Source organism: Nannospalax galili, unplaced genomic scaffold (genome assembly GCF_000622305.1).
Source record: "Nannospalax galili isolate Female #2095 unplaced genomic scaffold, S.galili_v1.0 scaffold1622, whole genome shotgun sequence".
NCBI lineage: Eukaryota > Metazoa > Chordata > Mammalia > Rodentia > Spalacidae > Nannospalax > Nannospalax galili.
Genome location: NW_008348203.1, coordinates 966,687 through 991,192, shown reverse-complemented (window position 1 = coordinate 991,192; position 24,506 = coordinate 966,687). Strand labels below are relative to the sequence as shown.

The following is a 24,506-nucleotide window of genomic DNA, read 5'->3' as shown; positions in this document are numbered from 1 at the left end:
ACCCCCCGGGTCCGCGTCCTCACCACGCCGACCCTGGCCCCATAAGCCAGCGCGCGTGGAAGAAGGACCAGAGGAGACGCGGGCAACCCTGCCCCCGTTACCTGAGGGGCGCACACGCCGCTGCGGTTACCACCACTGCCGCCCGTCCCTTCCTCTTTCTGGTGACCGCGGCCGTCGCCGCCAAGCAACTGACACAACTAACTACTCGCTGCCGCCGAGTCCACGGCGCGCTCCCGGCCGCTTACCACCCGCCCTGCCCACCAGCCTGCTCGCTCCTCCCAACCTCGCGCGCCGCCCCTCGGCGCGCGCCCTCGTAGGCTCCGCTTTGGGAAAAGCAGGCGAGCGGCCCACGCCTTGTCCCAGCTCTTGCCTCAGCCTCGGGGGAGGGGTTTGCCGTGAGGCCACGCCTCTCTGCGTGCCTACATCCGGAGGACCAGACCTAGAGAGAATGTGATTGGCTTGGGAGGGCGTGGCCAAAGCCAAGGGGCGGGGCGATCGGGACCTTGGGCCAGCGTGACGGGGAATTTGGCTTCAATAAAAGGCTAGAGAAGAGCAGCTGCGCGGTTTTGGTCCTTCTGCATGCCCAGTCCTCTTATGTCGTCCAGTCCTCAACTAGAGAGTGTTTTCAAAGACTCCAATATATAATTACCAATTTAGGCCCCGCTACTTTATACCAGCCTTAGCAATGAAAAAGAAAACTACATTTCCCAGGAACCTCTGCGAAAGTAAGTCTCACTGTGCGTGGTCACGTAGTCCTTCGCCGCACTGGGCAAAATAATCCCTTCATGTCTCTGAAAGTATGGGGTGTAATAGTTCACTTTTCTCCTCACCAGAACAATTCTAAATGTTACCACGAGAAGAGACGTTACCTATCTGCAGGTGACTAAGTGATTACGTAAAGGTTAAGAAAAGACACCAAAAAAAGTGCTGCGGAGGAATTTCTGTCAAGCTGTGAGACGACGGAGGGCGAAGAGTGAAGGCGATTGAGAGGGGCTGAGGGAATTGCCCTCGGTGCAAGACACTTTCCTTAGGCCTCAGGCCCCTGCCTGCCCCTACGGTCCGCAGGTCAGTAAGCACGGCGAGCCCGGGGGTGGCCTCAGCCGAGATGTCCTTCCCCCTTCGAAGATAGTCCCTCTTTTGCTGCTGTTATTGGTTTGTCTTGGTTTGAGGCTGACTGAATGAGGGCGCCTCACTTCCGGTTGGGGGAAGGGAGGAATGCTGTCACGGGGAGGGGGGGAAAAATAACTCACTTCCTGTGAGGGTAGGATGATGGTTTGGGGGTGTCCAACCCACTTCCCGTGTTGATATGGGCCAAAAAGGTGTTGCTTTGGGGCATTCGCAGATAGTTTCTTACAGCTTTGGAGATGTGTTTTTTATGTCCCATGTTAGGTTATTCCCAAAATGTTAAAATCACCGGCCCACAGGCAGAATTTATGCGTTTTGTCTCTACGTGTGATATGGAAATTCTCCCCATACAAGATTTTCTTAATTTTTTTTCAAAGAATAGAAACACCTTGTGAAATTCCCTACATGACTACATTGTTGCATAATTCATGAATTGCCTACCCCTGCCTCCCTACTCAAGTACATCCTTAACTGAGTGAAATAGTGGCCTCTGCCTAGACATACAGCAGGAAGTCTTTACTCTTTTAAGGAGATAGTTAATTCGTTAGGGGACTGGGTATTTCACATGAACCACGAGGCATCTTCATTTTTGCAATGGGAGAGTGTCATGGTGCAGTACTCAAGTTTGAAGTTACCTTAACTGATGTAATTGGCGTCTTACATATTCAGGTTTTGCTTCACGCCTGGGAGCAAGATTATCAACCATATAGCTTAAATATAGCATTTGCGAAGGATGTATTTAACTATATTTTCCCCTTTGTAATTTAATTGAATTTGTCACTTATTTTAAATACGGTGTCTCGGGGCTGGAGAGATGGCTCAGTGATTAAGAGCATTGACTGCTCTTGCAGAGGACCCGAGTTGGTTCCCAGCACCCACATGGCTGCTATGAACCGTCCTTAACTCCATTTCCAGGGGAATCCGAAGCCCTCTTCTGACCTCCACGGCATTGCATGACACGGGTGCACTCACATACATGTAGGCAATACACTCATACACGTAAAATAAAAATAATAAATAAAAAATTTTTTTTGAATGGTATCTTAGCCGGGCATGGTGGTGCACGCCCTTTAATCCCAGCACTCAGGAGGCAGAGGCAGGCAGATCTTTTGAGTTCGAGGATATGCTGGTCTATATAGTGAGTACCAGGCCAGTTGGGGCTACAGGGAGACCCTGTCTCAAAAAGACCACAAATACCAGAAAAAGAAAAGAAAAAGAAAAAAAGGTATCTCTTAAGGTTCTTTTTCTTTTCTCTTAAGGTTTTAAAGCATGGTACAGGGATTATGTGCTCAGCCCACATTTTGAGTAAGAAGAAAGAGGCTCACAAAGACTTCAAAAGCTGAATAAGACAGAATTTCCTATTTTCCTGTAATCTCTGTTTTTTTATAACATGTATCTAAGGTAATACTCAACTATTTCAATGCCTTGGCTTTTCTTGTAAAGTAACACAGCATGGAGTTATTTTTTCTAAAGGAATCAGTCTATTTGGACTTTATTTTGTGAAATAGCAGCAATTTTATTAAGTTTAGGATATCTAGCAAGTAAGAGTAGAATTGTAATGCCTTCCAATTTTTTGTTTGCTTTGAGACAGGGTCTCACTATGTAACCATGTCTGGCTTTGAGCTCACAGAGATCCTCCTGCCTCTGCTTCCCACTATTTTTAAATATAAAGCCCATGTATTTCTACCTTTGGGATTCTTACTTATCAAACATCAGAGTTTGCATTTACAGCTTAGAAAATGTTTTAAATGTGAAAATAAAAATATTTTAACCAGCCAGGCGTGGTAGTGCATGCCTTTAATCCCAGTACTCGGGAAGCAGAGGCAGGTGGATCTCTGTGAGTTGAAGGCCAGCCTGGTCTACATAACGAGTTCCAGGACAGTTGGGGCTACAGGGAGACTCTGTCTCAAAAAAAAGACCAACAAAAAAAAAAAAAAAAAAAAATCATTCTTGGGACTGGAGAGATGGTTCAGCTGTTAAGAGCACTGACTGCTCTTGCAGAGGAGCTGGGTTTGTTTCCCAGCACCTGCATAGTGGCTAACAACCTCCCGTAACTCCAGTTCCAGGGGATCCAATGCCTTCTTCTGACCGCCAAGGGCATTACACGACCCAGGTGCACTTACACACATGCAGGCAATACACTCAGTACACACAAAATGAAAATAATAAACCAAAATTTAAAAAAAAAAATCCTTAGACTGGGAGTGTAGCTCAGTCCTAGAGCACTTGCCTACCACTCTGTGAGGCCCTGGGTTTGGGATTTGATCTCCAGAACTGGCAGGGAAAAAAAGAAAGAAAAAGTCAGTCTGATGGGCTGCATATATAGCTCAGTGGTAGAACACTTGCTTCATTTGAAAGGCCTTAAGTTTCATCCCTTGCACCACCACCACCAACAAAAATTCTGATATGCTAAAATCAGTTATTTGAAAGACTGCAAAATTGTTGCAGTAGTTAATTAAAAAGGCAAGGCAGGGGCTGGAAAGATGGTTCAGCGGTTAAGAACACTGGCTGTTCCTGCAGAAGACCCAGGTTCGAATCCCAGCACCCACATGGCAGCTAAGAACTGTCTGTACCTCTGGTTCCAGGGGATCCAACAGCCTCTTCTATCCTCCGTGGGCATTGCATGACACAGGTGCACCTACCTACATGTAGGCAATACACGCATACACATAAAGAAATATTTTTTTTTAAAGGCAGGGCAAAATAATATCTGTGGTTATTAATAGAATGTTAGGGACATGTACACCGTACCAAGTAGATATTGACTGGATAGAAAGTGTTCACTATCTTCTATATTAACAATATGACAGTGTAGTCACCCTGAAAAATTAAACTTAGAGTATTATGAATTGAAATATGGAAAGATTGTAGAACTAAATGAGAAAGATAGAGAAAATGTCAGAGTACTGATTGAGACGCCGTAGTATTGCCTTTTGGAAACAGTTTTGGAAACCAAAGAAGTTTATTAAGCTGGTCCTGAAGAGATTCCATGAAAGACATGGAGTGTAATAGAAGTAAGAAAAATTGCAACTGAGAGAGTAGATCAGCTTGAAGAACTGTCTGTTGAGAAGAAAGCGATATAGAAAGTACCTATCAAGACGATGCTTTGTGATAAGTGACAGTTATACGTGGATTCCATCAAAGAAGAAATATTAGAGAAAGGCTTGTGAGAAATAGAGAAGGAAAGCCTGTAAAACCAGTTCTTCTTACTCCTTTGTAAAAGTGTTTCTGTGGCAATGCTTACTATCCTCCAAAGGATTTTTTTTTCTTCTTAGAGTATTTGAATTAGGTAACCATTTCCATTTCCTAAGGCAGTCATTGCATATACTGCCCTCAAGAGCTTGAAGCATTCAAACAGGAGGTCAAAATTCTGGAGTTCTTACTGAAATGTGATTATCCACAGAGATGTTCTACATAATGCAAAAGTCTCTTTTCATTCTTTTGTTTATCTTGGGTTGTAAAAGCTCACACTAATGTTTTCTAACTTGCTGCTTTACTTGGTGGATGGTGGTGGCTCTTTGGGTTTTTGCCTTGTAGTTGAGAATTAAAGGGAATATTCTAACCATTTAAGTGGTTTTACATGTATTGCTTTGCTGTCTTTATTTCTGAACTTTCAAAAGTATTCAAATGAGAATACTTACATGGTTTTTTTGTTATTTCAACAAAAATTGAGTGCTACTTTGTGTCAGTCATGTTCCAGGGACTTCAAGTACAGTAAATATATACAAATACCCATATTCCCTTAGAGTTTACTACCTAATTGATGAATCCAAACTAGAATTTTACCACTTGGTATTCTTAAATCACATATGTATTATGATCATTGTTCAAACCAGAGCAAGATGCAGCCCTAAATTTGATCTCTCTTGATCCTGATCTCAAAGCCACTCTAAAACTACTTTTGAATACTTTCTTCATTGATGTACACATTATGATTTTACCTTACTGTGATGTGTAAGAAAGAGTGAACAGTAGGGAAAATAGGGGCTCAGACAGACCTAGATTCAAAAGTAGTCTTTATATTTTATTAGCTTCATAACCTTGAGCAATTTACTTAACCTCACTGAGTCTCAGTTTCCCTAATCTAAATAGAATTCTTTGGTGGGAAAGGATATTAGATGTAAATCACTTGGTATAATCTTGGGGCTAGGAGCTTAATGAGCATTCCTGTTAACCCCTAGGCTTGCTTCAACTCTGCTGGACATTTGGATTTGGCCTTTTGTCTCTTTTAAGCCTTACATATTCCCTAACATATAGAATACAGTGATAGATTTCATTGATATTCTGCCTTCTATCAGTGTTCCCATTAACTACTCAAAGTTTCATTTTTTGTTTCTCATGGGAAGGAAAAAACACTAATCTCAATTATTTTACAAAATACACTTAATAGTAAAATTTCAAGAAAAAAATTAAGGAATCACTAAAGTGCTTTGAATTAAGAAGACTTTGAACTTCCTTTCCTAAATACTAAGCTCCCTCAAACTAGGACCATATATTTTATCACCCATCACATTTGAAAATGGATGATACCTGAAAAAAAAAAATCTTTTGTACCCTGCCTTTCTCACTTTGCTCATGTGCTCCTCTGTGAGACATACTTCTGCTTTTCCTAGGAATCCTTGGCTATCAAAATGCTACCCTTGAGGCCCTCTCTTAAGTACCACCCTCAAGAACTATTTTCCGATACCTACTTGTCTCTTTCTTCTCCCTTCCAAGTACTAACCAGGCCCGATCCTGCTTAGCTTCCCAGATCAGACTCGATCAGGCACGTGGTGGTAAGTCCATAGTCTCTTTCTTCTGTAAAACCATTTATGTTCTGTCTGTTGGCCCTCCAGAGTACTCTGCAACTTTCTTACAACCTTTCATATTCAGGGTGCCTGATTTTGTTGTTGTTCTTGTTATATAGAGAAAATGTCCTCCCAGAAAAGGGCTAGATTATATTTTTTTATTCTCTGGCTTTGCTGTCATACCCAGAATAATTCCACTCATATCATAGGCATTCAGTTAATATTTAGGGAGTTCAACTAGCACTTGTGGTATAATGAAATTAATATGTGACTTTTGTCCACTGCTCACACTCAGCATCGAGGACTATGGCCAGCATATAATAGATTAGATATTCAGGTATCTTTAGAATGAGTGAATAACTCATCGTGTTCCATTTGTAAGCATTCTATGGTGTTATTGGTCAATTTATGTGTATTAAACACTGTATGTGTGATCATAACTGTGAGACCTGCTTTCTGCAGTCAATTTAATTGGAAAAAGTATTTATAACCCATATGTATACTCTGAAGACCTGAGGTCTTCAAGTAAGTGTGAGGTGAGGAGGTCAGTACACAGTTGTTTGTGGTGGGAAAAATATTTCCTGCTATCTGAACATAGAAACTAAATAGATTTTTAAGCATTTTACATGCATAAAACATTTTGATCATATTTACCCCCATTATCCTTTTAATAGCCCCTCACCTCCTGACCCCTTTCCTCTTTGCTAATATTCCCCCTTCTACTTTCATGACTTGCTCCTCACTTCAATTCCACATGTGAGAGAAAATAGGTGATATTTGCCTTTCTGAAATCTAGTTTATTTAGCTTAACATAATGATCTCCAGATCAAACAACACAAGTCCATTTTTCTTTATGACTGAGCAGTACTCCATTATATATGCCACATTTTCATTATCCATTCATCCACTGACAAGCACCTAGGCTGAGTCCACTATGTAGCTGTTGTTGGTAGTACCATGATAAACATGGCTATGCAAGTATCTGCTGACTTGGATTCCTTTGGCTATATAACCAGGAGTGGTATAGCTAGATGATGTGGTAATTCTGTTTTTCATTTTTGTTGTTTTCTGTATTTTGTTTTTAATGTGTGTGTGCCAGCTTGTGTGTATGTGTACCATGGGTATGTAAGTGGAGCCTGGAAAAGAGCATCAGATCCCCTGGAAAGGGTGGTTGTAAGCTACCCAAAGTTGGTGTTGGGAACTGAATCCAGGTCCTCTGCAAGAGCAACAAGTGCTCTTAACCACAGATCCATCTCTCCTATATTTAGTGGGTGTTGTTGTTTTGGTTTTGGTTGTTTTTTTGAGACAGAGTCCCTCTTTTTTTGATTTTTAAAATTATTTATTTAAAAAAATTTAATGTATTTTATTTTTACTTTATAAGTGTTTTGCTTGTTTGTATGTCAGTGTACCATGTGCATCAATGCCCACAGAGGTCAGACGCTATCAGAACTCCCTGGAACTAGAGTTACAGATAGTTGTTAGCTGCTATGTTGTGATGTTTTGAATGAAAGCATCATGCATGGGCTCCTGGTATTTGAACAGTTTGTCCCCAGTTGGTAGCATTGCTTTGGGTGGATTTACGAAGTGTGACCTTGCTGGTGGAAGCATATCACTACCAGCAAGTTTTGAGAGTACCTTCCCTGCCCCATTTCCAGTTTCTCTCTCTGCTTCCTGTACCTGCTTGAAGATGTGGGAGTGCCCAGCATTCTACTCCGGCTGCCTCCTACCATGCCTCCTCCGCCATGATGGACTCTTACCCCCCTGGAAACATAAGCCCAATAAACTCTTCTTTCTACAAGTTGCATTTGTCATGATGTTTTATCACAGCAGCAGAAAAGTAACAGATACACATGGGGGTGCTGAGAAACAAACCTGGATCCTCTGTAAGAGTTGTCAGTGCTCCTAACCCAGTGAGCTATCTCTCCAGCTCCTCTGTCGTTTTTCTTTATGCTAGAATAAATTTCTTTTGTGTATATGTGCCACATTTTTCTTTATCCATTTCTTAGCTATTATACACAGTGCAACAATAAACAGATGTGCAGGTATTTTTAGGTACATAGACAGGAGTGGTATGGCGAGTCGTGGTAACTTCTTTTTTTTTTTTTAATGGATTTGTGTGTGTGTGTTTGTTGAAATAGGGTCTCTCTGTTCCCCCCAGCTACACTGGAATTCCCTATTTAGACCAGGCTGACCTCAATTTCACAGAAATTTACCTGCCTCTGCCTCCTGAGTGCCAAGACCAAAGGCATGCATCACCATACCTGGCCTATTTTTTACAGTACTTTATATATTCTAGATATTAATCCTAGTATATACTTGGCAAAAAAATTTTTTCCCCTATTTTATCAGCTGTCTTTTCACTGTAGTATTTGTTTTCTTTTCTATACAAATGTTTTGACTTCTTCCTTTACTACTTGTGTCTCTTGTATTTATTTCCCTTATCTTATTGATCCAGCTAAGACTTTGGTAACTGTGTTGAAGTAAGAGTGGGCAGAGTGGCACCTGTTTCATTCCTGACTTTTTTTTTTTTTTTTTGGTCTTTTTGAGACAGGGTCTCCTTATAGCCCCAGCTGTCCTGGAACTATGTAGACCAGGCTGGCCTTAAACTCACAGAAATCCACCTGCCTCTGCCTCCCGAGTGCTGGGATCAAAGTCATTCCTGACTTTTAAGGAAATGCTTTTAGTAGTGTAATGTTGGCTACAGGTTTAAACGTTTCTTCTATTCCTAGATTCTTCATGACTTCTATCATGAAGAGATGTTGAGCTTTGCCAAATACCTTTCCTGTGTTCCATGTTATTTCTGTCCTTAAGTCCATTTATATGTTATATTGTGTGTATGGAACTAATCTTATATCTCTGGAATTAAACAAAGTTGGTCATGATGAATGATCTTTCCTCCCCCCCCCCATCTGTTTATTTACTTTGTTGGGGGTGGGGAGACACACCTAGCGAAGTCAGAGGACAATTTATAGGAGTTGGTTCTCTCCTTCTACCATATAGGTTCCAGGGATCGAACTTAGGCTGTTATCTGTTAAGCCTTCTTCCCCATCCCATATGTGGTCTTCCTAATATTGGAGTATATTTTTCTAGGTCCTTTGTTTTTGTTTTTTGTTTGTTTGTTTTTGTAGTATACTTACGAAGTTTTGGTATCATGGCAGTCTGGCTTTGTAGAATGAGTTTGACACTGGAATAGTCTGCATATTATCTGTTGAGTCCATTTGATCTATGGCATAAGGTTTTTTTGTTTGGGAGTTGGTTGGTTAGTATTTTTGAGATCGTCTCATATAGCCCAGGCTTGCCTCAAACTCCCTATGTAGATGAGGACAACCTTGAACTCCTGATCCTCCTGCCTTTACCTCCCATTTGTTGAGATTATAAGCATGTACCACCACACCTGGCTTAAAGTATAGTAGAAATATAAAGTTTCTTTGTTCATTTTTAGTTCAGATGACCTATTTAAAAATAAGAATTGGAATCCAGGCCGGATGGTACCTATCTGTAATCTCAGCTTTTAAGAGACTGAGACATGAAGATTGCTACAAGTTTGAGGCCAGCCTGAGCTATGTAGTGAGACCCTGTCTCAAAAACACTAATACATGAGTAGCATATTAAAGTGACCCACTACTATTGTATTAGGACCTATGTGGCCTTTATGCTTATTAATGTTTGTTTTATGAAACTGGATACCTGAAGCTTTGGTGCACGAATATTTTAAAATGTTATATCTAAGCTGGGTGTGGTTGTACGCACCTTTAATCCCAGCACTGGGGAGGCAGAGGCAGGTAGATCTCTGAGTTCAAGGCCACCCTGGTCTATATAGTGAGTTTCAGGCCAGCTGAGGCTATAGGGAGACCCTGTTAAAAAAAAAAAAAAAAAAAAAAAAAGAATATTATATTTTTCTAAAGAAATTAGAGAGTATGTCACTTCTTGAAGTAATCCCTTTATTAACTTGTAATGGCCATCTTTATCTCTTTAATTTCTATTTCAAATATGCTTTATATCAGATATAGAATAGGTATATACCAGCTTGTTTCCATCTTAACAGACTGACTCCCGTCCTTTCACCCTCAGTCTGTGGGTGTCTTTGCCAATGAGACAGCAGATAGTTGGCTTTTGTTGTAGTCATTTTTGTTTTTAGTCTACTCTGCATGTCTTTTTTAGTGAGTTGATGGCATTTACATTTAATGTTATTGTTGAGAGGCATTTACTAATGCCTATAATTTTGTTGGTTGTTTTTCTGTTTGGTTGAACTACTAATTGCTTATACTTTTCTTTCTCCCTGTTAATATTTAGAGTTTGCTCTTTTATTATGTTAGATATGACTAGTTTTGCCTCACTCTCATTTGCTCATCTATTCCACTCAAAAAATTATTCTTGCCAGGCGTGGTGGCATACACCTTTAATCCCAGCACTCAGGAGGCAGAGGCAGGCCAATCTGAGTTCGAGGCCAACCTGGTCTACATAGTGAGTTCCAGAGACCATGTCTCAAAAAAAAAAAAAAAAAAGAGCAAAAAAACCCCTTTCCTGCATGCCTTTGTTGATACTGTCTTCCTCCTCTGTATATAGTATTTCCTTAAGTACTTTATGCAGTGCTGGCTGACAGTTATGACCTTAACTACTTCAGTTGGCGCACTCTTGAAATGTCCTTATTTCTCCATCAAGTTTAAAAGGTAGCTCTGCTAGATATACTGACCTTAGTTGGCAGTTACTTTCAGAGCTTGAAATATATTGATCCATGGTTTCCTAGCTTTTAGAGTTGCTAATGAAAACTGAGATGTGGTGACTTTTGTAGGTAAATTGGTGTTTTTCTTTTGCAGCTTTCTGTTTGTTTTCGCAAGGTCTCATGTTACCCAGATTAGCCTCGAACTCACTATGTAGCTTCAGATCACCTTAAGTGCCTGATCTTCTTGTTTATATTTACTGAGATTACAGACATGTACCACCATGCCTGTTTACTCATAGCTTTTAATATTGTTTCTTTACATTGTATTTTTAACCTCTTGGCCATTACATTGTATTTGTGTAGATGTTCATCTCTGATCATGTCTCTTTGGAGTTCTAAATGTCTGGTGTTTGAGTATCCATTTCCTTTTTCTAGATTTGTGAAATATTCTGATATAATTTCACTGAGTAGATTCTCTATGCCTTAAGTTTTTATATCATCTCATTTTTCTATCTCATGGATATTGCTTTGGTGTCTGGATTGGTCCTAAAGTTTTTGGACATTGCAGACAATTTTTTATTCTTTATTGGTATTTGAACGTAGTATTTCCTCAGCCCTGTTTGCCATCCCTGATATTCTTTCTTCAAGTCTCTTGATAGTGCCTGTCCTTTATATTTCTGACTTTCCCTTCCAGGTCTTGGCCTGAATTCATCTGCTTGTTTGTAGCCTCTAAGGTTGTTGATCATTTTTACTAGTAAGTTTTTGAAATCTTCATCCAGAACTTTATCCGTTTTAGTACCTTTGAATTCAGTAGTTGAGGAGTTATGGTGATCTGCTTGAAACGTCACATTACCTTGCTTTTTCATGTACTTTGTTTCAGTTTGCACATCTGTTAGTTTGGGTATCTCTTCCATTTTATTTGAGGATTTTTTTTTTCTTTTAGGATCTTATTGAGCAACCTACTCTTGAGAGCTCAGTTAAAGATTAAAGAAAAGAAAAAGAAGACAAAATAGAATAAAAGAATAAGACAAAAGGGAAGAGAAAAGAATTATGAATTAGTTCATTAAGATTTCAATAATGAGAATGTTCACAAACAAATTAGATAAATAAGGAGAATAAAAAATATAAGAGCTTTTTTTTTTTTTAAGCTGAAGGACAATTTTATTAGAATTTGACAGAAAAACAACAGAGAAAGCCATGGCTTTTTCAGTGGAAGTTAATGAGCAGCCCCATGAGGGGCATTCTTCAGAGAAAGTGAGAACAGCAGAGTGCCAGGGAGAGCATACATAGCCTTTGACCAGTATCCAAAAGAAAAAGAGAAAGAATAGAAAGGAGAAAAGTTATACATTAATGGAGGCAGTATAAGCAGATGCCCTGAGAGAAGGGTTTCTGGAAAGCAAGAGCTTTGTAAAACAATAATAAAAAAACAGGGGCTAGAAGAGTGGCTCTGTGCTTCTAAGAGCACTTGCCCTTGCAGAGGACCCAGGTTTGGTTCCAAGCAGCCACATGAGGCAGCTCACACCACTGTAACTCTGATGTCCTCTTCTGGCCTCCACGGGCACACATATACATAGACATCCAATTAAAAATAACAAATCTTGGCACTGGAGAGATGGCTTAGTGGTTAAGAGCACTGACTTCTTTTGCAGAAGACCTAGGTTCAATTCCCAGCACCATGGTGGCTAACAACCATCCATAACTCCAGTTCCAGGGAATCCAGTGCCCTCTTCTGACCTCTGAGAGCATTGCACAACACACAGTGCATTTACAAGCAGGTAATACACTCATACACATAAAATTGGAATAATAAAATATTTTTTAAAAAACAAATTTTTAAAAATAATTTTAAAAACTGGGAGGTAAAGTGAAATACTACAGAAAGTATAGTATAAAAGAAAAGGTGGGGGCCAGGTGTGGTGGTACACGCCTTTAATCCCAGCACTTGGGAGGCAGAAGCAGGCTGATCTCTATGAGTTCAAAGCCAGCCTGGTCTATATAACAAGTGCCAGGCTAGCTGGGGCTACGGAGAGACCTTGTCTCAAAAAAGACCAAAAAAAGAAAAGAAAAGGAGGGATACAGGTGGCAAAAGGAAAAAAGATTGCCTACTATTTAAAAATGCATAAACCAGGGACTGGAGAGATGGCTCAGTGATTAAGAGCACTTGCTGATCTTCCAGAGAATTTGAGTTTGATTTCCAGCACCCATGTCAGACAGTTCACAACTGCCTATAACTCCAGCTCCAGGAGGTCTAACACTGCCCTCTTCTGGCCTCCATGGGCACCCACATGCACATGTGTACTTACACAAACACACAAAATAAATTTTTGAAAGGTGTATAAACTTAAATGAATATATGAAAAAAATTAAAATATTAAAATAAGCTGGCATGGTGGCACACACCTGTAGTCCCAGCACTTGGGAGGCAGAGGCCGGCAGATCTCTGTGAATTCAAGGCCAGCCTGGTCTACATAGTGAGTTCCAGGACAGGGGGCTACAGGGAGACCCTGCTTCAAAAAGACAAAAAAAAAAAAAATTTAAAACAAAAAAGTATTTTAAATATAATAAAAATACTGAAAATGTGATGGAGCACAAAGGGCAAAAAAAGTGGAGAAAAAAGATGAACTATTGGGGCTACTTCTTTGTGGGTCCTTCAAAACTTGAGACTGCCAGTTAGTTACATGTGCTGGGGGAGGGCCAGTTTAGTTTGTAGAGTCTTTCCTTCCCGATGGTTTATGCTAGTGTTGAGCATGTATTTGACAAGTATCTTGTTTTCACTTATAGTAGCTACCTTTCTTTGTGTTCCAGGAGCTTCTGCTGGCCACACTTAGCTTGACAACCTATGGGTTGGGCAGGTTCTCCCACCCTCCTGAGACTCCCCAGATAGTACATTAGTCCTGGGATAGCTGATCTAAGTAGGATGTGTCTCCCATCTACACTGGGAGTGTGGGAGATCTGTATAAGCAGAGAATTTCTTTGTATTTTCCATATGTGCTAAGGATTGGTCGCCTTGTTGGAAAGATGCAGCTCTGAGTGTCTGTCACCTGTTCCACTAGAGCTTCAGAGTTGTTGGACTCATTATGAGTGAATTGCAAGTAGATGGCTCCACAGGTTCATCTACCCACTCACCTCATGCTCAGAGTTATCCAATGGCCTTTGCTGCTTGCCTCTCCTGCTCATTTTCTCCAGCCTTCCTCCAGAATACCCAAGTTACCTCCCACCTCAGGTTTTGTCTTGTTTTTTAACCTCAGCATGGAGTACACCTAATTAAACATTCAGCTCTCTATTATGTATTATTTCTTCAGAAAGGCCTGATCTAAATGATGTCTCCCAGAGTCAGTCTATAATTTCTTATTTTTTGCTTCATACAATTTCTCACAATTTTAATTTTTTTTAATTGATTATTCACTCAGTATCTTGCACCTCAAATTGGGATTTTTTTCATGAGGGCAAAGACTACCTGTTCACCATTATATTACTGATATCTTAACCATGTATTGGTATAATGTGTTTAGAAAATATGATAAACATGAAAATGTATTCTGGCATATTAAACTGCACATTTGGGGGGCGTTTTATAGGTGTACCATGTGACCTGAGATCATGAAAGGATTATTTCCTCTGGTTTGATCCTTTTCAAAATTGCTTTCTGAATAAGGCAATCATTGTAATGCCTGGAGAGTTTTTGATGCTCAGCCAATCTTAGCAGTACTAACCTAAATTGGTAATTTGGGCAGGTTTTATGTAAGCCCCCACAAAGGAATATATACTTACACCATTTTTTAGATTTGAGCTCTTGAAAACCTAAGGGCAGAGAGTTCTCAGTGGCAGTATTGGCTAAGCGATTTGTCTTCCTTTTTCTAGAATCCAGTTTTTCACAAGACATTACAGCCCCATAAAGGAAAAATGAATTAGTGAATTTGCTTGCTACTGAAGTTAACAGTAATGTATGTAAAGATAATTATGCCATAATGCTACCATTGCAAGTACATGGCATATCTTTTAGTCAGAGCAAAGCAAAAATGACCACATTTCATGATGCTAACTTCATCAGATATGATTTAGAAGATACACAACTATTACAAGATATTTTGCATTTTCTTAGGTACCTTGTGTTTGCTTTTATCATAGACCTAGCTTTTTTCTTCTATTTTAACATTTTTAATTAATTTTCTTAACATACAAAGTAAAGTTTCATTAGGACATTTTCATGTTTATATCCCTGTGCTTTGTTTTTATTTGTATAACCCTAGTCCACCTTTCCCTATCTACTCTTCCCACCTTGTTAATCCTTTCTTTCCCCAAATTAGTTCTTTTCCTGCTTCTATAGCACATGTATTTTCTTCTCTTGTTTCTCTACTCTTCCTCCCCCCCCTCATAGTCCCCATCTTTCATGTTCTGTATGTATACATATATGCATACATGTATTTATGAATTTAAAACTGCATTCTCCGGGCTGGAGAGATGGCTCAGTGGTTAAGAACACTGGTTGTTCTTGCAGGAGACCTGGGTTCAAATCCCAGCACCCACATGGCAGCTAACAACTGTCTGTAACTCCAGTTCCAGAGGATCCGACGGCCTCTTCTGACCTCCGGGGGCATTGCACGACACGGGTGCACTTACACACATGCAGGCAATACGTGCATACACGTAAAATAAAAATAATAAATTTTTAAAAAACTTCATTCTCCATATATGAGAAAGCATGCAATATTTCTGAGTCTGATTTATTTTGCTTAACGAGCTCTAAGTGATCTACAAATGTCTTCATTTCATTCTCTTTTTTTGGTTTTTTGAGACAGGGTCTTCCTGTAGCCCCAGCTGGCCTAGAACTCGCTATATAGACCAGGCTGGCCTGAATCTCACAGAGATATGCCTGCCTGTGCCTCCAAAATGATGGGATTAAAGATGTGGGCCACTACACCAGATCATTCTTTAAATTGAGGGACACTTATGATGCTTCCATCTCTTAGCTATTGTGAAAAGAGCAGCAACAAACATGGTTATACAAGTATCTCTGCAATAGGATGAGTCCTTTGGGTATATCCCAAAGAGTGATATAACCAGGTCATATGATAGGTTCATTTTTAGATTTTTAAGAGTTCTACACACTGTTTTCCATAGGGGTTACACGAGTTTGCAATTCCACCAGCAGTAAATGAGTGTTCCCCTTTCTCCACATCCTCGCCAGCATTTGATCTTAGCCAGTCTGACTGGGATAAAATGAAATCTAAAGATGGTGTTAATTTGCATTTCCATAATTACTAAAGATGTTGAATACTTTTTAAGATGTTTTAAGATGTTTCTTAACCATCTTTTCTTTTTTTGATAACTCTCTGTTTAGATCTTTAGCCCATCTTTTATTATTATTATTTTTTTCTCTCTCTCTTTTTGAGACAGGGTCTCCCTGTAGCCACTGGCCTGGAACTCGCTATGTAGACTAGGCTTGCCTTGAACTCACAGAGATCCTCCTGCCTCTGCCTCCAGAGTGCTGGAACTAAAGGCAAGCACCACCACACCTAGTTTAGCCCATCTTTTAATTGGGTCATTTGTTTTCTTGATTCTTTATTTTTTTAGTTCTTTCTATATTCTGAATATTAAACCTCTGTCAGATGTGTCACTGGTGAAAATTTTCCCCCACTTTGTGGGTTTTCTTTTTACTTTCTTGGTTGTTTCTTTTGCTATACAGAAGCTTTCTAGTTTAATGAGGGCCCACTTGTTGATTGTTGACTTTAATTCCTGAGCAACTAGTGTCCAATTAAGAAAGGCCTTTCCTACACCTATGTTTTGTAGGTTACTGCCAATGTTTTCTTCTAACATTTTCAGTGTTTCAAGGTTCATATGGAGGTCTTTGATCCATTTGGAGTTGACTTTGTGCAAGGTAAAAGATAGGGGCCTAGTTTCATTCTTCTACAGGTAGAGATCCAGTTTTGCTTGTATCACTTGTTGAAGATGCTCTTTCCTTCATTGTGTGTTCTTGGTACCTTTGTCAAATGTCAGGTGGCTGAAATTGCATGTACTCATGTTTGGGTCTTCAGTTGTGTTCCGTTGATCTATGTGTCTATTTTTGTGCTGGTACCATGCTGTTTCTATGACTATCACTCTATTTGACATCTGGTATAGTAATCCCCCCAGCATTGCTCTTTGTGTTCAGGGTTGCTTTGGATATCTAGGGTCTTTTGTGCTTCCATATGAATTTTAGGATTTTTTTTTTCTAATTCTGTGAAGTATGTCATCGGGTTTTTAATTGGGATTGCATTGAATCTATATATTGCTTTTGATAGGATGGTCATTTTCACAATATTAATTCTTCCAATCTATAAGCATGGGAAATTCTTCCATCTTCTGGTGTCTTAATCTTTCTTTAAATATTTATATTTTTCATTGTAGAGATCTTTGATGTCTTTGGTCATGTTTATGCTGAGATTTTTTTGAAGCTATTGTGAATGGGAGGATTTTCCTGTACTCTTTCTCCAATTGCTTGTTATTAGTATATAGAAAGGTTACTGATTTTTGTAGATTAATTTTGTAACCTGCCACTTTACTGAAAGTGTTGATCAATTCTAGGAGTTTTCTGGTAGAATTTTTGGGATCTCTTAGGTATACTATCATCTGGAAAAAGGGATAATTTGACCTCTTCTTTTCCGGTTAGTACTTCTTTAATTTCCTTCTCTTGGCTTACTGCTCTAGCAAGAGTTTCAAGCACTATATTAAAAAGGAGTGCTGGGCGTGGTGGCGCACACCTTTAATCCCAGCACTCTGGAGGCAGAGACAGGTGGATCTCTGTGAGTTCAAGGCCAGCCTGGTCTACATAGTGAGTTCCAGGACAGCTGGGGCTATAGGGAGACCCCGTCTCAAAAAGACCAAAAAAATAAAAATAAAAAAGGAGTAGAGATAATGGACATCTGTCTGGTTCCTGATTTTAATGGGAATGCTTCCAGTTTTTACAATTTAGAATGATGTTGGCTGTGGGTTTGTTGTATGTAGCTTTAATTATGTTGAGGGTATGTCCCTTCCAGTCCAGTTCCCTTTAGGACTTTTAACATAATTGCATGCTGGGGGGGGTTTTGTTTTGTTTTGTTTTTTTGCCAGTTTTTAAAACATTTTTTAAATTTGTTTTTATTAAATTTTGTGGTATTTCATACAGAATATCTCAACAATCTGAATCATCCTTATAGCCCTGTCCCTACCAGAACCCTCCCATAGCTCACCCCACTGGAAGCCATATACTCTGTCCTGGGTGTTAAGGCCCACTGTGTCGAGTCAGTGTCCTCAGACGTTCCCCAGTACAAGTCCATCCACTTGCAGTCTAATCAGATCCCTCTCATCTATCTCTCCAAACACCTATTATTTCTTTTTTGTTGTTGTTTAACAGAACATAGGGTGGTGGTTTATTTACAGAGGAGTGGGCACCCCCACTTACTGCTGCACTGGAAAGTCCACACTCAAATATAGATCCTGTGACTTACCGACAGCCATAGAAAATCGTGAGAGAGGTGCCTTCTGACATTCTTGGCTTATATATCCTTAGCCCCTCCCCCACAACGCATGCTGAATTTTGTCAAAAGGCCTTTTCTGCATCTATTTTGATGGCCATGTGATTTTTGTCTCTGAGTCTATTTATATGATTTATGACATTTATTGACTTAAGTATATTGAACTTAAGTCATCTCTGAAATAAAGCCTACTTGAGCATGGTGGATGATCTTTTTTTGATGTGTGTCTGTATGTGGTTTGCAAATATTTTGTTGAGAATTTTTGCATCTATGTTCGTTAAGGACATGGGTCTATAGTTTTCTTTTTTGGTGTGTCTTTACCTGGTTTTGGTATTAAGAGTGATGCTGACTTCATGGAAGGAATTTGAGAGTTCTCCCTCTGTTTCTATCTTTTTGAATAATTTAAAGAATATTGGTTGTAGATATTCTTTATATGCATGGTAGAATTCTGCTGTAAATCCATCTGAGTCTGGGCTTTTTTTGTCAGGAGATTTTGTATTACTGTTTCAATTTCCTTATATGTTATGGGTCTGTTTAAACTGTTGATCTCTTCTTGCTTTAGCTTTGGTAGGTCCCTTGATTTTAGATGTTTCTTTTAGGTTTTCAAATTTAATCAAGTGTAGGTTTTTAAAGTATTCCCTTATAATGTTCTGGATCTTTTTGGTATCTGTTGTGATGTTTCCTCTTTCATTCCTGATTTTGTTGATTTGAATTTGCTCTTTCTTTCTTTTGGTTAACTGGGCTAAGGGTCTGTCTATCTTGTTTAGCTTTTCAAAGAACCAGCTCTTAGATTCATTGATTCTTTGTATTTTTTTTCTTTCTTTTTTTCTATTTCATTAATTTCTGCTCTGATTTTTGTTATTCTTGCATGTTGGGTTTGGGTTTCATTTGTTCTTGGCCTTTCCAGAGTCTTGAATTACAATGTTAGGTCATTTATTTGTACTCTTTCTGATTTTTTTAATGTAGGCACTTAGAGCTATAAACTTCCCTCTTAGAACTGCTTTTAAAGTGTCCCAGGGGTTTTGTTGTGTAGTGTTATCATTTTCATTTAGTTCCTGGAATACTTTTACTTCTTTCTTAATTTCTTTTTTGACCCATTCATCATTCAGGTGTGTGTTGTTTAATCTCCACAAGTTCATGTAGTTCCTCAGAAGGTTTTGAGGTACTGATTTTAAGCTTTATTGCATTGCATTCTGATAGAACCTTGAATTATTTCAATTTTTTTTTTGTATTTGTTGAGGTTTGTTTTGTACCCCAGTATGTGGTCAATTTTTGAGAAAGTTCCATGGGGTGCTGAGTAGAAAGTGTATTCTTTGGTGCTTGGGTAGAATATTCAGTAGATGCCTGTTAGGTCCATTTGATGTACAATATCATTTAATTCAAATGTCTCTCTGTTTATTCTTTGTCCAGATGTTTGTCTTAATGTCTGCTGTCCCTTGGGTATATTGAAGTCCCCTACCAATACTGAGTTGGGGTTAATCTGTGTCTTAAAGTCCTGTAGTACTGTTACTATGAAATTTGGTGCACCATAGTGTGGTGCATAGATGTTCCTGATTGTAATATCTTCTTGGCCAATTGTTCCTTTGATCAGATTGAAGTGACCCACTTCATCTCTTCTGATTAGTTTTAGTTTGAAGTCTATTTTGTCAGATATTAGAACTTCAACCCCTGCTTGTTTCTTAGTGCCATTTGCTTGGAATATTCTTTTCCATCCTTTCACCTTAAGATAGTTCCATGCCCTCAAAGGTGAGATTGGTTTCTTGGAGACTACAAGAGGATGGATTTTCTTTCTTAATCCATTCAACTAACCTGTGTCCTTTGACTGGGGAGTTCAGTCCACTGATATTTAAAGTTATTGTTGAAAAATGTATATTGGTTGTCATCATTTTGACTTCTATTTGCGTTCTTGGTCTAATTTTGTGTTTCCGCAATTACACCTTCATTTAGCTTCTTTCTGTTGCCCCTGGGGTATAGTTGTTCCTTTCTCCATTCTTTGTATTGCTTCAAGTACTCTTTGAAGGATTGGTTTTGTGGGTATGTATTCTTTCAGCTTATTCGCATTGTGGAAGATTTTCTTTCCTCTTCAACTATAATAGACATTTTTGCTGGATAGAGTATTCTGGATTGGCATCTATGGTCATTTAGAACTTGGAATATTTTGGTCCAGTGCCAGGACTCAGGTTTTCTTTGCTTAGCAGGGGACCTACTGGCTTTGGGGCAGGGGGTCTGATCGGTGACAGAGTCATAAACTCTGGGACCTGTGTCTTCCCAACAGGCCAATTTTAAAATTCAGATTGTTTTTATACATCCCAATACAAAGATTTAGGGTTCAAAGAAACAGGACATTTAGTCTGTTAGTTGGCGTCAGAAGGATTCTTAAACTTTTACTCAAGGTTATCAATGCCCATCCGGTAATTTATTGGCCACAATGTTTTCTTTCTTAGAGCTAAAAGCATGGTGAACTTTTAGCTTTTAGTTCAGAGTAAACCTTTAACCTGGCCTAATCTCTTACCCAGGGACAGCAGAGTTATTTGTTCAGGACAAGGAGATGAGCTAAGGTTTGTTGACCAAGACACTTTCCCACAGAGCAGGGAGCTTGCATTTTTATGACCGGACCACTTCCTCCTGCCAGTCTAGCAGTGTTCTGCAAGACAGGGATTATCAGAGCCACTGTTTTCAGTGCCCCTCCCTTTAGCAGAGAATGCAGCCTGGACCTATAAGTTTTAGGCTCACCTCACCCTAGGGCCTGGCATCCTGGTCTCCTACAGTCCAGGCTCTTCTGGCTTCCATAGTTTACATTGAAAAGTCAGCTGTAATTCTGATGGGTTTTCCTTTATATGTGAGTTGTTGTTTTCCTTTTGAAGCTTTCAGTATTCTCTCTTTGTTTTGTACATTTAGTGTTTTTACTATGATATGCTGTGGGGAGTTTTCTTTTCTGATCCTGTTTATTTGGTGTTCAATGTGCTTCTTGTATTTGTATAGAGATGTTTTTCCTTATTTTGGGGGAATTCCCTTCTACAATCGTAAGATCTGATCAATACCATTAACCTGAAATTCTCCTTCCTCTGTGCCTATAATGCGTAAATTTGGTCTTTTCATGGTGTCCCACATTTCCTGCGTATTCCATTTTTGTGTTTTTAATTTTTTTTTTCATAATCTTTGCTTGACTGGTCCAATTCTTCAGCTTTATCATCCAGTCTTGATAGTCTGTTTGCCATTTCATTCATTCTAGCAGTGAGGTTTTCTCCTGTTCTTTGAAATTGGCTTACTGAATTTTTCACTTCCTTCTTCATTTCTGCCTGAGTTCTCTTCAATATTTCTATAATTCAGTCAGAAATTTATTCCCTTCTTTTAGTTCTTTGATTTGTTTGTTCTTTAAATTTGTTGAATTTCTTGGTCATGTTTATGATTGTTCTTTTAAATTCTGTGTCCTGGGTTATCTCTGGTGGGGGGTTCTCCTTGCAGAACTCTTCTATAGGTGGTGTTTAGTGGGAACATATTATTTTGGTTTTCCATATTATTTTTTTCCATTGTGATTTTGGCATGTGTATTTCTTTTGTTCATGATTCTGGTATGAAACTCAAGCCTTCCTTTGTTGAGTTGAAGTCTGCTTCTGTTTGTGTTATTGGTGTATCTTGGTTGTTTTCTTATTGGGTATGTAAAGCTAGTTGGTCTAAGCTTTGGGTTCTCTCAGATTTTATATTAGAGGGAACAGATGGCTTCAGTTCATCTACTCAGGAGCTCCAGGAGAAGCCCAAGTCAGACACCATTCAGGTACTCTCAGGTTTCCTCCTAAAGTCCGGACCCCTACTAGCAAGCAGTCACAACACAATTTGGGAAGCTCGCTTAGGGAGGTCTGATCTAGGCGCTCTCGGGCTATCTGCAAAGCTCTTGGCCCCTACTAAAAGGCAAAGAAGCCTGGACCTGGGGTGGTGGGATGGATTGCAGTTGGTCCCAATGTAGAGGGATGGGCACAGCGCAGTTCGGGAAACCTAACCACCATGCGGAGGCCAGATCTAGGTACTCTCAGGCAGTCTGCTTAGGTCTGGGTCCCTACTGAAGGGCAGAGAAGCCTAGCCCTGGTGCAGTGGGAGGGTGGGCACAGTGCAATTTGGGGAAGCCCTCCACCAAACAGGCCAGATCAGGCACTCTCAAGCAGTCTTCTAAGGTCTAGTCTGTAGCGCAGAGAAGCCAATCCCTGGTGCAATGGGAGGGGCCCCTTATGGTCCCAATCCAGCTCATTCTTCTTAATAGCTGAATAAAATTCTATTGTGTATATGTACCACATTTTTTCATCCATTCATCTGCTGATGGACATCTAGGTTCCATAGCTTAACTGTTGTGAATAATGCAGAAATAAACATGAATATGTGGTATGAGTCCTTTGAGTGTATACCAAAGAATGATATAGCCAGATCATATGGTAGTTCTATTTTCAGTAGCAGGCTGACCCAGACTACAGCATTTCTAAGGGTTCCTCTTTCTCTGCATGCTTGCCAGCATTGTTATTGTTTTCTTGATGATGCCCCTGACTGGGGTGAAATGGAATGTCAAAGCAGTTTTAATTCACATTTGCCTGATGGCTAAGGATGTTGAACACTTTCAGTATTTAATGATTATTTGTATTTCTTCATTTGAGAACTGTTAGACCTAGTTTTTACTTAAGCTACTATTTTTAAGGCTAGTTTCAGTAAAATGGGATGCTTAATAGTACATAGGATAGAAAATTATAAGTGCAACAGTTTGAAACTGCTTTAAGGCTACTAGCATTTCTTGAAATCCATTTAAAAATGCTAGTTTACTATCCATTTTATATGAGATAACTTTCATTTCAAGAGGAAATGTTTATTTTTTTATTATATGGATTTTTGTTTTGTTTTTGAGGCAGAGTCTCTCTGTAGCTCCAGCTAGCCTGGAACTCCTTATATATACCAGACTGGCTTTGATCTCAGAAATCCACCTGCCTCTGCCTCCTGAGTGCTGGGATTAAAGAATTGCACCACCACACCCAATGTATATATTTATTTATTATATTTCTTTTTTTTAATATTTTATTTTTATTTTATGTGTATGGGTGCTATGTGTGCATGTGTGTAAGTGCACCCGTGTCATGTGATGCCTGCCAAGGTCAGAAGAAGGCGTCGGATTCCCCTGGAACTGGAGTTACAGATGGTTAGCTGCCATGCCATGTGGGTGGTGGGAATCAAACCCAGGTCCTCTGCAAGAGCAGTCAGTGCTCTTAACCACTGAGCCATCTCTCCAGCCCGGTATTATTTATTGTATTTCTTAATGTATTTTAAATGTGGAACTCCTCCTTATTCCTAAAGTCCAGTACTAAGAAACATTCTGTAAACTGAAAAAAACATGATAGTACTCATACACATAAAAAAATAAAAATAATAAAAGTTTTTTAAAAATGATTCCTCTCTCTGAATGAAATGAATTTTATTTTTTGTTTGTTTATTTTATGAGTGTTATGCCTGCATGTGTGTAAGTGCATCCATGTCATGCAGTGCCTGCAGAGGCCTGAGGAAAGCATTGGATCCCTTGGAAATGGAATTACAGATGGTTGTTAGCTACCATGTGGGTACTGGAATTCAAACCCAGGTCCTCTGCAAGAGCAGATAGTGTGCTCTTAACCGCTGAACCATCTCTCCAGCCCCTGAAATAAATTTTAAAACTTCATCTATTTATTGATATTTTCAAATTTATAAGAGATTCATAACTATTCTCAGGTCAGTAAAACTAAACGTTCCTTAGAGTTTATAAATACCTGCTACTAGGTATGACTCAGTGAGTTTCTGAAATTCATAATCCTCTGGTGACTACTGCAGGCTCTTTCTTTGGGATTTTAAAATGTAAAATATTGACTCTAAAGCTAGTGAAGTTATATCTCCAGTACTGTAGAATTATACAAATATGATACATTTGGATTGCAGAGGGAATAGGGGGAGCTTAAGTATAGGGAACTCTGCCATATTTTTTAAGTCTTCTTAAGTCAGTTGCTAATTTAAGGACTATATTAAATAAATGTATTGGAGTATTTTTATGTTCATTTCTAAAAGGAGATAAAACAGCTTTATTTTGTCAGAAATACAATGTCAGCTGCTAATCATTTATTTTCTAGCAAAAGAAACTGCTTACATGATTCTACTTGCAGATTTCTTTTCCCTGGTGTTAGTACTGAGGATAGTGTATAGATTAACTTATTGTACAAAGACTTGGGTCAATTATTTCTTTCTAGCTTTCAGTCTTTACCAATTATATGTCTTCTATTTGTTTTAACAGTTTTATCTAAAAACACTATCATTGACAAAAAGATTTTTTTAGTCTTTATATAGAGTTTAATGTTTACTTAGATAAGTAAAACCTTATCATAACAGAAATTACCAATTTTTTATTTTTATTTTTTTTTTTTTTTTTGCTTCTGGGAATTGA

The 24,506-nt window shown here is 39.1% G+C and overlaps 1 protein-coding gene across 2 annotated transcripts in view; it reads left to right on the top strand.

The window, feature by feature from the left end:
• The first annotated feature begins 575 nt into the window (after positions 1–575).
• Positions 576–24,506, top strand: part of Hmg20a (high mobility group 20A) — an 84,022-nt gene continuing 60,091 nt past the window's right edge. The window contains exons 1-2 of one of the 2 annotated variants that reach the window (XM_029569206.1): positions 576–725; positions 834–1,065. The gene's annotated coding sequence lies outside the window, so the exon portion shown is untranslated. Of the gene's footprint in view, positions 726–760; positions 1,066–24,506 lie in introns of those variants that run through there. The other variant, XM_008844894.3, reaches the window with a different exon arrangement.